The sequence below is a fragment of the Heterocephalus glaber genome, unplaced genomic scaffold (genome assembly GCF_053883595.1).
Source record: "Heterocephalus glaber isolate CG9 unplaced genomic scaffold, H.glaber_assembly_v1.0 deba00000901, whole genome shotgun sequence".
NCBI lineage: Eukaryota > Metazoa > Chordata > Mammalia > Rodentia > Bathyergidae > Heterocephalus > Heterocephalus glaber.
Window position 1 is genome coordinate 10,867,919 of NW_028258171.1, and position 13,939 is coordinate 10,881,857.

Below are 13,939 nucleotides of genomic sequence, written 5' to 3' on the forward strand. Positions count from 1 at the left end.
CTGGAAGTCTGGTTTTGAGACTTATTTACGTGTTTTCTCATTCCAACTGGGGGGTCAGGGGGAGTGCTGTTGGCACCCGTGTGGCTTACCTCCTCTGATCTGGGAAAGGTGGGACAGGGGCCGGGAGCAGCAGTAGGGATGGTGGCCCAAAAGCCCTTTCCTGTGGTCTGGGAGCAGCGGGAGGGATGGTGGCCTGGAAGCCCCTTTCTCTGGGCCAGGAGCAGTGCAATGGTGGCTCAGAAGCCCCTACTTCTGGGCCAGCAGTGGCGGGAGGGATGGTGGCCCAGAAACCCCTTCCTGTGGGCCAGGAAAAGCGGGACAGAAGGTGGCCCAAAAGCCCCTTCCTCTGGACCAGAAGGAGTGGGAGGGAGGCTCAGAAGCCCCTGCCTCTGGGCCGGGAACAGCAGGACTCAGTACCTTGTTCTGGTCGTCTGGTGTCCTCTGGGTCTTTGTAGTGTGCAACCAGGTGGCTGCCTGTCTGCAGCAGGGTTATTCAGCGTCTTCCGTGCAACTCAGGACCTCGCTAGGGCATGCACAGACCTGCCTGTCTGCAGCGGGCTGATTTGGTGTGTTCTGTGTGACTCAGTACCTCGGTAGGGTGTGGGCAGACATGCCTGTCTGCAGCAGGCTGATTCAGCATATTCTGCATGACTGACAGTCTCTTGATATGTGTCAGCAGAGTGGTTCATGAGGCTGATGCAATATGAACCCTTGGGTGAACTGGAAAAAGAATCTGGTGTTTTTACCATCCTCCAGAAATTTCCCAAGACAAGATTAGAAAATCCCCAAGTTTCTGCCTTCAGTTAGTAGGTGGAGGAAATGTGTCCCAGATTCAGTAGATTTGTGGCTCCAAATAAGCCAGATAATTCTATGATTCATTTTGTATCATCCATTAAATGAAAATGATACCCAACCTTCCAATCACAGTGCCATTGTATAGTACCATCTCCATGTGTTAAGAGGACAGCAAGGGTGTGTAGGACCCCAGGGCTTCTTTGGTGATGGCACTGTATTATCTGATGTGACACTTACTGGTAGATTAATTCGTGATTGACTGTGTTTGTCACAAAATGTAAAACTTCAAACAACACAAAATAGAGGCAGGATGATCACTTATCAGTGTATCTTTGCCTTCCTATTTTTAAAAACTCAGAATGAGGATTTGTCTATTCCTTTTCTATTTAGACTACAATCTGGACCATGTTTGACCAAATACTTTGCCTTATGACAGCTATAACGTAAAGGAGAATCACATTTTTCTTTAAATAATCTAGTCAGGGCTCATGGCCTTGTTTTACTATTTATCATCTGGGTGGCCTTAAGCATACAGTTTGAAAATTCTGAGTCTCAGTTTCCTTGTCTATAAAGTTAGAATGATATTTAACTCTGATTAGTATTTTTACATTAGCTACTATTTGTGAAAAGACAGAGCACAGATGTCATTGAGCAGATAGTAATACTCCTATCAAAACTCTACCAATAATGGTATTTTTCTACATCATCCGCCTTGTTACTTTTTTCTTTTTCCATCTCTGCTACCTGTTGTAACTGTAGCCAAGTTTCTAAGCATAAATGAAGTGACCCTTGTCAAGCAGTAAAGAAACAAATCCTCCAACAGCTACTTCCTGTCTGACAGTTGGTGTGCACATGCTTCACTGACTTTAGTGTTTAGCCATGAAACCTTCATCATAAGTGTCATTTGGCTTTAACTTTGCAATAAGGTAATTATAGTGCTGGGCTTATTAAAAACAGATACCATCATAGGAGACTTTGACAGATGTTGGCTGAAGTTCAAACTTGACAGGCAAGTGGGATGAGCAAGTGCATGGCAGAGCAAAAGACATTATATTGCAAATGCTGTTTATTTTCTGTCAACTATAAACTATGCAGTAAATAACACATTATAAAAGATATGCAGAAATAACATTAAACTAAAATGGAACCATCAATTATTCTCTCTTCTCTACCTTTCAAAAGACTTTCCCCCTTCACTACTGATACTTTTTCACTTACTCATTAGTCGCTTTTTTTTCCTGACTCCCCCATTCTGCTTTAGTGCCTATAAATCACTGTAAAAAGATAAAATATTACTATTATGAAATGAGTGTAAAAATTCTATTTAAATAAATTCGCTTTTGCTGTTGAGCCAACTTCCTCTAACCTATAAGCAAAAGTTTAAAGATTCTACTGTGAATGCTGTAAACCCTTTTTGGCAGAGTGCATGTATTTTTAGCATTCAAACTATTTTAGGCACTGGGCAGAGTCCAGAATTAAAGTGGTCCATTCATAGTGAGTTTGATGTAAACTTCAAATATATTCTGAAAGGAAGTTCAAGGTTTTACCCTAAGGAGCAACTCTGAAATGTGAAAGATTATGAAGGATTTTAGATTAGCTGACCATGACAACAGAGGGACAATAAATGGGGCAAATGAGGAGGAAAGGCAGAAGAAAGGAGTAGGTAAAAACTTATGTCCAACCACCTCAGGTCCCCACTGGCAACCACACCTATACCAACGCCTTAGGCAGCCACTCAGGTTGCAATGGGTTCCTTCCCAAGGTAAAGGTCTAGGAGTCTCCTCCAGATCAATAAGCAGTCCTAGACACCTATCACATGTCTAGTATCAAGACAAACTGCCATCATAAGTGAGCCACACATTCACACTTTGGAGTACCTAATAGGTGACATATTGGGGATCTAATTCTGAATGAGGCAGAAATGTCCACCTTCTCAATGAATTTACAGTTTATTTCTACACGCCATTAAAATATCCAGATTTAATTCTGAAAACTCTTATTTTCTCCCAGATAATGCCTGTTGGGTAAACCTAGTTTTACCTCTATCACATGGTCCCTGATGAACATACCATTGTTACAGGTGAAACAATGTGGGCATAGAACTTTCAGTTACTTCCAATTAAACACTGTGAAGTAGATCAAAGCAGAGAGATGATGGAATTGGATAGGATGGAATTGAGGAAAGCTTGATTCTCTCAAGTTTTTGAGTTACTATTTAGTCAGCTACCACTCTATGCATAGGTCCACAAAGACACAATAGAACCCATTTATGGTAGTGCTGTATTTCAGCTTCTGTAAAATTTCATATTTTTGCTGAATATATTCCATGACTGCAAATAGATATACAGTTGTCCATGTGGCAATGACCACTTTGAAGAGTGGCCCAAATTATTCATGGATCAAAGCAAATAGGCTACTGCTGCCCATTGACTTTTCTAACCATACACAGATAATTTATCCCATATTAAAATAATAATAATGAAAGAAATTATAATGCATTTAATTAGATATTTTAAATTTCTTTTTAGGACCTTACACTTGCCAGGCAGGTGTGGCACCACTGAGCTACAACTCCGGCCCTAATATTTTAAAATTCTTTGTATCCCTGCACACAACTGAAGATCATCTAAAGTGCCTTAAACACCATGACTCCAAATACAATCTAGTACTAAGGCATTACTTAAGTTATAAGACTTTGGGAAATGCAACTAGAAATGACTGTGCAGCCTTTACAAGGCCTTTTGGCTGATACAAAGTATCATGGGAATAACTAGAAAGTTTTAGAAACCACTATTCACTACCACAATTCAATAGGAATTAAAAAAAAGAGAAAACTAATAGACTTAGATAACAGAATTAAATTTCATTGAAAAACTACCACCAAAAAATCCCCACTATCCCAGGCCAGCACAGACATTGTGCCATCATTTCTTTACTATTTGAGGACTAAAATTCTCTAAAACTATTCAATAAAATGCTGATGATTTCATTTGAATATTCTACCACATGGAAATTGATTATTTTTAGGAAAAAGGATGTTTCAATTCATCCACCAAAAGCACAGGAGTTTCCTGTCTGGCTTTTGGACACAGCAGCAGTTTCTGGGCCCTTCTATTCTTGGGAGCTTCTTTTTTTGGTACCAGGGATTGAACTTGGGACCTTGTGCTTGCAAGTCAGGCAGCAGAACCACTGAGCTAAATCCCTGGTGGGAGCTTCTTAAAGCTACCACTTTTCTAAAGTTTAATCATTACTGCTTGCTGATTTTGCCACTTATGCATTAACCTATTTTAGCACACATATCTCTGTTTCATCTTAGAATATAAATTTATTTATGACACATATTGATGACATGGGAAGATCACATGGACAATCAAAATTTAAAAGATTTGTTAAATGATAATATGACAGTGCATCATTTCACTCATGATGCTTTGGCTTATTGAACTGTAAAATTATGGTAACAGGAATAAATAGGATACTGCAGGCCTAGGGCTTGGCACTGTGCCTGGCATCATGGTTTCTATAATTCCTGTTATTGATGATGTTGATATATGGCTCTCTTTACCAGTATTATAGCTGACATACAAAGGGTTATATAGAGATGGAGGCAGAGACAAGGAATTGATGCAAATTGAGTGGAAAATAGGCCTTTCAAGATGGCAAAATTTTAAAATAACCAAAGACTATCTTAAGACATAAGTCACCCCCACACCCACCTTACCGAGGTCCCCAGTCATGTGGAACACACGCAGAATCAGCCCACTGCAGACAGGCAGGTCTGTGCATGCCCTACCGAGGTCCTGAGTCATGCAGAAGATGCCAAATCATCCCGCTGAAGACAGGCAGGTCTGCCAACACCCTACTGAGGATCCCAGTCGTGAGAAACACAGGACGAATCAGCCCGCTGCAGACAGGCAGGTCTGTGTGCACCCTACCGACGTCCTGAGTCACGTGGAAGACACCAAATCACCAGGCTACAGACAGGCAGGCACCTGATTCAACACTACAAAGACACAGAGGACACCAGACCACCAGCTCAAGGTACTGAGTCCCACTGTTCCCAGCCCAGAGGTAGGGGCTTCTGACCGTCGTCCCACTGCTCCTGGTCCAGAGGAAGGGGTTTCCCAGTCACCACCCCTCCAGCTGCTTCCAGCCCACAGGAAAGGGCTTTTGGGTCACCATCCCTACCGCTGCTCCCAGTCCCTGTCCCACCTCACCCAGATCAGAGGAGGTAATCCGTGCAGGCGCTAACAGACCCCCACCCCAGTCAAAATGAGAAAACACGTAAATAAGTCTCAAAGCCAGACTTCCAGATCACCTACAGCAACCCAAAAGGGAAATGAGATGGAACACTCTGATACTCAACCACCTGGACCCACTGAACTGGCAACAAAAGGGGATCTGGAAAAAAGGAAATCAGAAATAATTTCTCAGATAACAGGAGAAATTGTACAACTAGTGCAAGACATGATTAATAAATCTAGAGAGGAACTCAGGAACATGATGGAATCCCAACATAAGAAACAAATGGAATCCATAAAACAGATGCAGATAGATTTCCAGGACATGAAAAACTCCATTGAAAGTCTACACAGCAGAATGAGCCAATGTGAGGACAGAATTTCAGATATAGAAGATAAGATTGCAATTAGTGACCAGGAAAAGAAAAATTGCTTCAAAATTATAAGGGAACATGAGAAATCAATCCAGAAGCTGTTAGATGATGCAAAGAAGAATAACATAAGACTGATTGGGCTCAATAAAGAAACAGGAGAGACTGCAGATGACATAAAAAATCTCTTCACAGAAATAATGGCAGAAAACTTCCCAAGCAGGGGAAAAGAGCTTGACATACAGATAAGTGAGGCATATAGTACTCCAAATAGCCTTGATCAAAAAAAAATCTACACATAGGCATATAATTGTTAAGATTCCAAAAACTCAACAGAAGAACAAAGTTCTACAAGCAGTCAGAGAAAAGAAACAAATGACGTACAAAGGAAAGCCCATCAGAATCACAGCAGACTTCTCAACACAAACCATCAAGGCAAGAAGAGCTTGGAGTGGCATATTCCAAGCCCTAAAAGAAAACAGCCTCCAACCCAGATTGATGTACCCTGCAAAACTACAAAGAGCACCTTAGGAACTTCATGACTACCAAACCAGCACTTCAAAGAATTTTACAAAATATCCTAGGAATAGACATTGAGGATCACAACCCCAGGAAGTAAAACAGAATGAACCCATCTGGCATGACAAGAAATTAAATGGAAAGGGGGAGAACCCAACAAAATCAAAAAGTCATGGCAATGACAAGTCAATACATTTCAGTTATAACCATCAATGTTAATGGTCTCAATTCACCAATCAAAAGAAATAGACTGGCAGAATGGGTCAAGAAGCAAAATCCAACAATATGCTGCATACAAGAAACACACTTAATTCAAAAGGAAACTCAGAGATTGAAAGTTAAAGGGTGGAAAACAATACTGCATGGGACAGGAACCAAAAAAAAAGCAGGAGTAGCTATCCTGTTTGCAGATCAAGTAGATTTCAAACCAACACTGATTAAGAGAGATGAAGAAGGACACTACATCCTTGTAAAGAGAAGAATCCAAGAGGAAGAGATGACAATCATAAATATCTATGCACCAAACACTAGTGCACTCAACTATATAAAACAAATACTAACGGACATGAAAAGTCATATATGCACTAATACAATTGAAGTGGGGGACCTCAACACCCCACCATCACAAATAGATAGATGAACTAGACAAAAAATAAGTAATGAAATACTAGACCTCAATCGAGCTCTTGAACAAATGAACTTACCAGATGTTTACAGAGTCTTCCACCCCACAAAATCAGAATACACATTCTTCTCAGCTGCACATGGGTCATTCTCCAAAATAGACCACATACTCACACATAGAACAGGTTTAAGTAAGTGCAAAGGAATTGAAGTTATCCCCTGTATATTATCAGACCATAGTGCAATGAAATTGGAGATCCATAGCAAAAGAAACTCAAAAAATTTCATAAACACATGGAAATTGAACAACACACTTCTGAATAACCAATGGGTCACAGAGGAAATTAAAGAAGAAATCAGACAGTTCCTTCAATTAAATGACAATGACAATACAACATATTGGAATCTATGGTGCACAATGAAAGCAGTCTTATGAGGGAAATTCATAGCAGTGAATACGCATATTAGGAAAACAGAATGAGCCCAATTAAACAACCTGATGCTGAACTTTAAGCTTCTAGAAAAAGGAGAGCAGGACAGCCCCAAAGCTCACACAAGGGAGGAAATTATAAAGATTAGAGGAGAAATCAATGCAATGGAGACTGAGAGAACGATACAAAAAATCAATGAAGCCAAGAGTTGGTTCTTCAAAAGAATCAACAAAATTGACAAACCTTTAGGCAACTTTGTCAGAAAAAGGAAAGGAAAGGCCCAAATCCATGCAATTAGGAATGAAAAGGGTGAAATTACAACAGACCCAGCAGAAATCCAGAGGATCATCAACACCTACTTCCAGAACCTATATGCCAATAAGATGGACAACACAGAAGAAATGGACAGATTCCTAGATACATATGAATTACCAAAGTTCAACAAGGAAGACCTAAAAATTCTGAACAACCCAATATCAACCAATGAAATTGAAAATGTAATTAAAAACCTATCAACTAAGAAAAACCCGGGTCCTGAGGGCTTCACTGCTGAATTCTACAAGACATTTAGAGAGGAACTGCTGCCACTATTGTTTAAACTCTTCAATGAAATTGAAAGGGAAGCAATACTCCCAAATTCATTCCTGGAAGCAACCATCACCTTGATCCCCAAAGCAGAGAAAGACCCAACTGAAAAAGAGAACTATAGGCCAATCTCACTAATGAACATAGATGCACAAATCCTTAATAAGATAATGGCAAACAGAATGCAGAAGATCATCAAGAAGATCATACACCCTGATCAAGTGGGATTCATCCCAGGGATGCAGGGATGGTTCAACATACGAAAATCAATCAATGTAATACACTATATCAATAGAGCCAAGGACAAAAACCATATGATTATCTCCATAGACCCAGAAAAAGCATTTGACAAAATCCAACATGCATTTATGATAAAAGCCCTACAAAAATTTGGAATAGATGGTCTCTACCTCAAACTGATAGAAGCCATCTATGAAAAACCAACAGCCAATATCATACTAAATGGTCAAAAACTGAAATCCTTCACACTAAAATCAGGAACAAGACAAGGATGTCCACTATCACCACTCTTGTTCAATATAGTTCTGGAAACATTAGCCACAGCAATTAGAGAAGAGAAAGAAATAAAAGGAATAAAGGTAGGAAATGAAGAAGTCAAATTTTCATTGTTTGCAGATGACATGATACTCTACATAGAAGACCCCAAGAACTCCACCAAAAGTCTTCTAGACTTAATAACCAAAGTCAGTCAAGTAGCTGGTTACAAGGTCAACACACAAAAATCAATAGCTTTCCTCTACACCAATGACAGACTCACTGAGAGAGAAATAGGGCAAATAATTCCTTTCACAATAACATCCAAAAAACTGAAACACCTAGGAATCATCCTAATGAAAGAAATCAAAGACCTCTTCTATGAAAACTATGGCACTCTGAAAAGAGAGAGCGAAGATGATATCAGAAAATGGACAGACATCCCCTGCTCCTGGGTAGGAAGGCCCAATGTAGTGAAAATGGGCATATTTCCAAAACTGCTATGTAGATTTAATGCAATTCCAATTGAGATCCCAGCAGCATACTTCATAGACCTCGAGAAAACAATCCAAAAATTCATTTGGAGCAAGAAGAGACCCAGAATAGCAAAAGCACTTCTAGGTAACAGAGACATGGCACGGGGTATCACAGTCCCCAACCTGCAACTATACTACAAAGCTACTGTGATAAAAACAGCATGGTACTGGCAAAGAAACAGACTTGAGGACCAGTGGAACAGATTAGAAGATGCAGAAACAACGCCAGACACACTCAGCCATCTCATCTTCGACAAAAGAGCCAAACACCCTCACTGGAGGAAAGATAGCCTCTTTGATAAATGGTGCTGGAAAAACTGGTCTTCAACTTGCCAAAGATTAAAACTAGACCTGTATCTCTCACCATGCACTAAACTAAAATTGAAATGGATTAAAGATCTAAATATTAAAATAGAAACTCTGAACCAGTTGGAACAGAGGTTAGGTAGAACCCTTGAAGACATCGGTGTCGGAAAAGATTTTATGAACAAAACCTCAGTTGCCCATGAACTAGCACAAACAATCAACAAATGGGATCTCTTCTTATTAAAAAGCTTCTGCACAGCAAGAGAAACCACCAGCAGTGTAAAGAGACAAACCACAATGTGGGAAAAGATCTTCACCTGCTCTTTCTCAGACAAAGGTCTACTATCTCAAATCTATAAAGAACTTAAAAAGATCAGACCTCCCAAATTTAAAGACCCAATCCAAAAATGGGCATCTGAAATGAACAGACATTTCTCAGACAAAGAAGTAGAAATAGCAAATAAGTACATGAAAAAATGTTCAACATCACTGGTCATTCGAGAGATGCAAATGAAAACAATGCTGAGATTCCACTTCACTCCAGAAAGAATGGCTCCTATCATGAAATCAACCAATAACAAATGCTGGTGGGGCTGTGGGGAAAGAGGAACCCTGGTCCACTGCTGGTGGGAGTGTAGACTGGTGCAAGCACTGTGGAAATCAGTGTGGAGATACCTCAAAGAACTAGGACTGGAAGTCCCATTTGACCCCGCTATTCCACTGCTGGGGATCTTCCCCAAAGAATTAAAAGAATCATACCACAGGGATATATGTGCACCTATATTCATAGCAGCACAGTTTGTAATAGCTAAAACTTGGAAACAGCCCAAGTGCCCATCAACTGGAGACTGGATAAAGAAAATGTGGTTTTTTTATAAAATAGAGTACTATTCAGCCATCAAAAATGAGAAATTAGAGACATTTATAGCTAAGTGGATGCACATTGAGGTGATACTCTTAAGTGAAATAAATAGGACACACGTGTAAATACCGAATAGTTTCTCTGGTGCGAGAAACTGAAAGTGTAAATAAGGATGAAATATATAATAGGTAATGTGAAATAGGAAGAAAAAGGGCAAAGGGGAAGGAAGTGGGAGGGCTCGTGGAAAGGATAGAAGGGAATGGGATTAATATGAGAAAATGGAAAAATAGGAACAAAATCTTTGTAAATAGGGAGGAGTGGAGGGGTTGAAGGAAGGGCTGGGCAAGGGTGAAAAATAAGAACCAAGAGAGACTATGTAAAGCTGCAAATTTCCAATGATGAATGTCATTATATTGTATACCTAAAATGTACCAATGATTAGAATGAATAATCGATAATGTAAAATAGAAAGAAAAGGTCCAAAGGGGTAGGGGTAGTGGGAGGCACAGGGGAAAGGAAAGAAGGGAAAGAAAAAAATGATGAGAAATGGAAAAAATGGAAATAAAGTCTTTGTAAATAGGGAAGGGTGGAGGGCATGAAGGGAGGCCTAGGAATGGGGAAAAAATAAGAACCAAGATGCATTATATAAAGGTACAATTCCCAGTGAGAAATGTAATTGTGTTGTATACCTACAGTGTACCAATAAAAGAATTTAATACAAAAAAAAGACATAAGTCATCTAAGAATTTCCAAATAATTACTCCTTCCAGACCTACAAGATATAAAATTCCACCCATGGAGCTCTGGCAGCCCTCATCAGCCCAATCTAGTCACCCTGGAAGATCGTTGGTCCTATGGTGCTGACACTTTCTAGGTACTGCTGAAATGATTACTTCCCGTAGAAATCTCCCACACCAAACTGTCAACTCCAGAGAGTTATTTCTGAGTCCTGCCCTTAACATGGTGCCTAGTTCCAAAGTTTGAAGAAGAAAGGAAAGAGAAAAGGAAACACAAGAGATCGAAAAAGGAAAAGTAAAGAGGGCTAGAGAGAAAAGACCCAGCATGTACACAGTTGAATCATCTCTACAGTTCTTTGTTCTCTTCCCAGATTATTTTGTTATTGATCTCAAGAAACTCCTCTGAAATTCTTTCCCTCTTTGCTCTGAATTTGTTTTCTCAGAGACAGTGGATGCTACTGGCCCAACAGGTGAGAGCCAAGGAGAAATGAAGAAAAGTCATCATTTAAATATTTAGATGGTATGCTTCTGTATATGGCAAAAATTTAAGAAATTCTAAATCCTAGATATTTTCAGAAACTCTGATGATAGCATTTAAAGAATTCCTATCACTGTTTACTACTTACCTTAATCTAAGCTACTTCAATCATTGGACAAGGATTTTTTGAGCATCTCTTCTATGCAGCCTTCTTCTGAGCACTGCCTGCCTTTATGATGCTTACTTTCCCAAGGGCAGAGACAGACAAAAAAGTCAAGAGGGAAATTGTCAGGTATAATAGAAGGTGATAGGCATGATAGGGATTGAGAGTGGGGTGTGGGAGGGACAGAGGGATGGGGGAATTAGGTGTGCCAGGTTCAGCTTCAAATGTGCTGCTCAGGGTAGATGACAGAGAGGATGACAACTGCACAAGGCATCTGCAGCAGGCATCAGAGTGCTCCATGCAGAGGGACAAGGCTACGAGAGTGTGCCTGGCACCTTTGAAGGGCAGTGAGCAGGCCATTGTTCAGGGGGCACAGTGCACTGGGAAGAGGTAGGGACAGGACAAGATGAGACCAAGAAGGCCATGAGACAGAGGCATGGTGGACCATGCACCACCTTGGAGTCATCACAAAGAGGATGACTTTACTCTGAGCCACATGGTGACCTGTCACAGAGTTTGCCTCAACTTACCTTTCTCTTCCTATATGCAGCTTCTAGAATTGCCATGCTAGCCTTCACTGGATAAACAAGAGCTTTTGCATTAACCTTCCAGCTCATCCTTTCTAAAAGCTTTTATTATTAAAGACCATGTCAGTTTGGTATTAAGTGGACTTCTCCTAGACCTGGAACCTAGGCCTCTGTTCAGGGTCTGCCCTGAGCTGGTCTCCTCCTGCTTGTACTCTCCCCATGGGATGAAGAATCCAAGAGCTGGAGGACCTTGCCTCCCAGACATGCCTCCCCCCTTCTAGACTACACTCCAACACTCAGGAACTTTCTTTCCAATGGGACCATTTCTGCCCAAACAGTGCCCAGCACTCTGGTTCTCAGAGTAGGCACAGCCCCTTTCTCCTGGCCCATCTTCCCAGGCCAGCTCACCCTCCCCCACTGTGTAAACCTAAGGCCAAGAGTGTCCAGAGGATGGCTGTTTGCAGGGGCCTAGAGCTTGGACTTCTAGGCTGGGGGGTAGGATGCACTGGCTGGAAGCCTCTGGAGGTACAGGTAGAGCCAGATGGAGCAGGCTCTGGGCCAGGACTCTAGCCCCAGTCTATCCAGTATCCAGCCCTGTTCTAATGTTTAGATCTTTGATTCATTTTGATTCACTTAATCTGCTGGAAGATAAAATAGGTAAAACTCTTGAAGACATAGGTGTAGGCAAAGACTTTATGAACAAAACCCTGATCACACAGGAAATGTTGCAAAGAATCAACAAATGGATCATATCAAATTAAAAAGCTCTGCATAGCAAAGGAGATCACTAACAGAGTGAAAGGACAACCTACAGAGTGGGAAAAATTTTGCCAGCTACTCCTCAAAGGACTAATATATCTTGAATATATAAAGGACCCAAAAATTCAGACCCCACTCCCAAATTTAAGGACCCAATCCAAAAATGGGCATCTGAAATGAATAGACACCTCTCAGATGAAGAAATATGAACAGCTGATTACTACTTGAAAAACGGTTTGACATCGCAAGCCATTTGAGAAATGCAAATTAAAACAACACTGAATTTTCATCTCACTCCAGAAATAATGGCTACTATTAAGAAATCAAGCAATAACAAATACTGGGGAGGTTGTGGGGAGAAATGAATCCTTCTCCATTGTTGGTGGGACTGTAAACTGATACAAGCACTATGGAAATCAGGATGGAGATTCTACACAAAACTAAAAGTAGAAATTCCATTTGCCCCAGCTATTCCTCTTCTAGATATCTTCCCAAAAAGTTAAAGATGAGCACAGAGGCCCACCACTACCCCCAGCACAGAGGAGGTGAGCTGGTATCAGTGCCCGGGGCAGGGGGAACAGGCTTGCGGGCCACCATAACACCACGAACCCCAGCAAAGAGGAGGAGAGCCACTTGCTGGGCGCCAACAGCAACTCCCCCCACCCGGGTCAAAATGAGAAGGTACATAAACAAGTCTCAAAACCAGACTAACAGATCACCTAAAGCAACCCCAAAGGAAAAAGGGATGGAACAATCTGATACTCAACCATCTGGACTCCCTGAACTGGCAACAAAAGAGGATCTAGAAAAAATGAAATTAGAAATAAATTCTTAGATAATAGCAGAGATTGTGCCCATAGTGCAAGACATGATTAATAAATCTAGAGAGGACACAGATAAAAAAATAGAGCTGAGGAACATGATGGAATCCCAACATAGGAAACAAATGAAATCCATAAAACAGATGCAAACACATTTCCAGGAGATTAAAAACTCCACTGAAAGTTTACACAGTATAATGAGCCAATGTGAGGACAGAATTTCAGATATAGAAGATAAGACTGCAATTAGTGACCAGGGAATATGGGCCAGGAGAAAGGGGCTGTGCCTACCCTGAGAACCAGAGTGCTTTAAAATAGTAAGGGACCATGAGAAATCAATCCAGTAGCTGCTAGATGATGCAAACAAGAATAACATAAGGCTGATCAGAGTCAATGAAGAAACAGGAGAGAATGCAGATGACATAAAAAAAACTGTTCACAGAAGTGATGGCAGAAAATTTCTCAAGCAGGGAAAACAACTTGACATACAGATAAGTGAGGCATATAGTACTCCAAATAGCCTTGATCAAAAAAAATCTACACATAGGCATGTAACTGCTAAGATTCCAGAAACCCAACAGAAGAACAAAGTTCTACAAGCAGTTAGAGAAAAGAAACAAATCACATACAAAGGAAAGCCCATCAGAATCACAGCAGACTTCCCAATGCAAACCCTCAAGGTAAGAAGA

General features: G+C 40.7%; 1 long non-coding RNA gene across 3 annotated transcripts in view; it reads right to left on the bottom strand.

The window, feature by feature from the left end:
* Positions 1 to 13,939, bottom strand: part of LOC147828824 (uncharacterized) — a 557,189-nt gene that overhangs the window by 161,961 nt on the left and 381,289 nt on the right. The window lies entirely within an intron of this gene.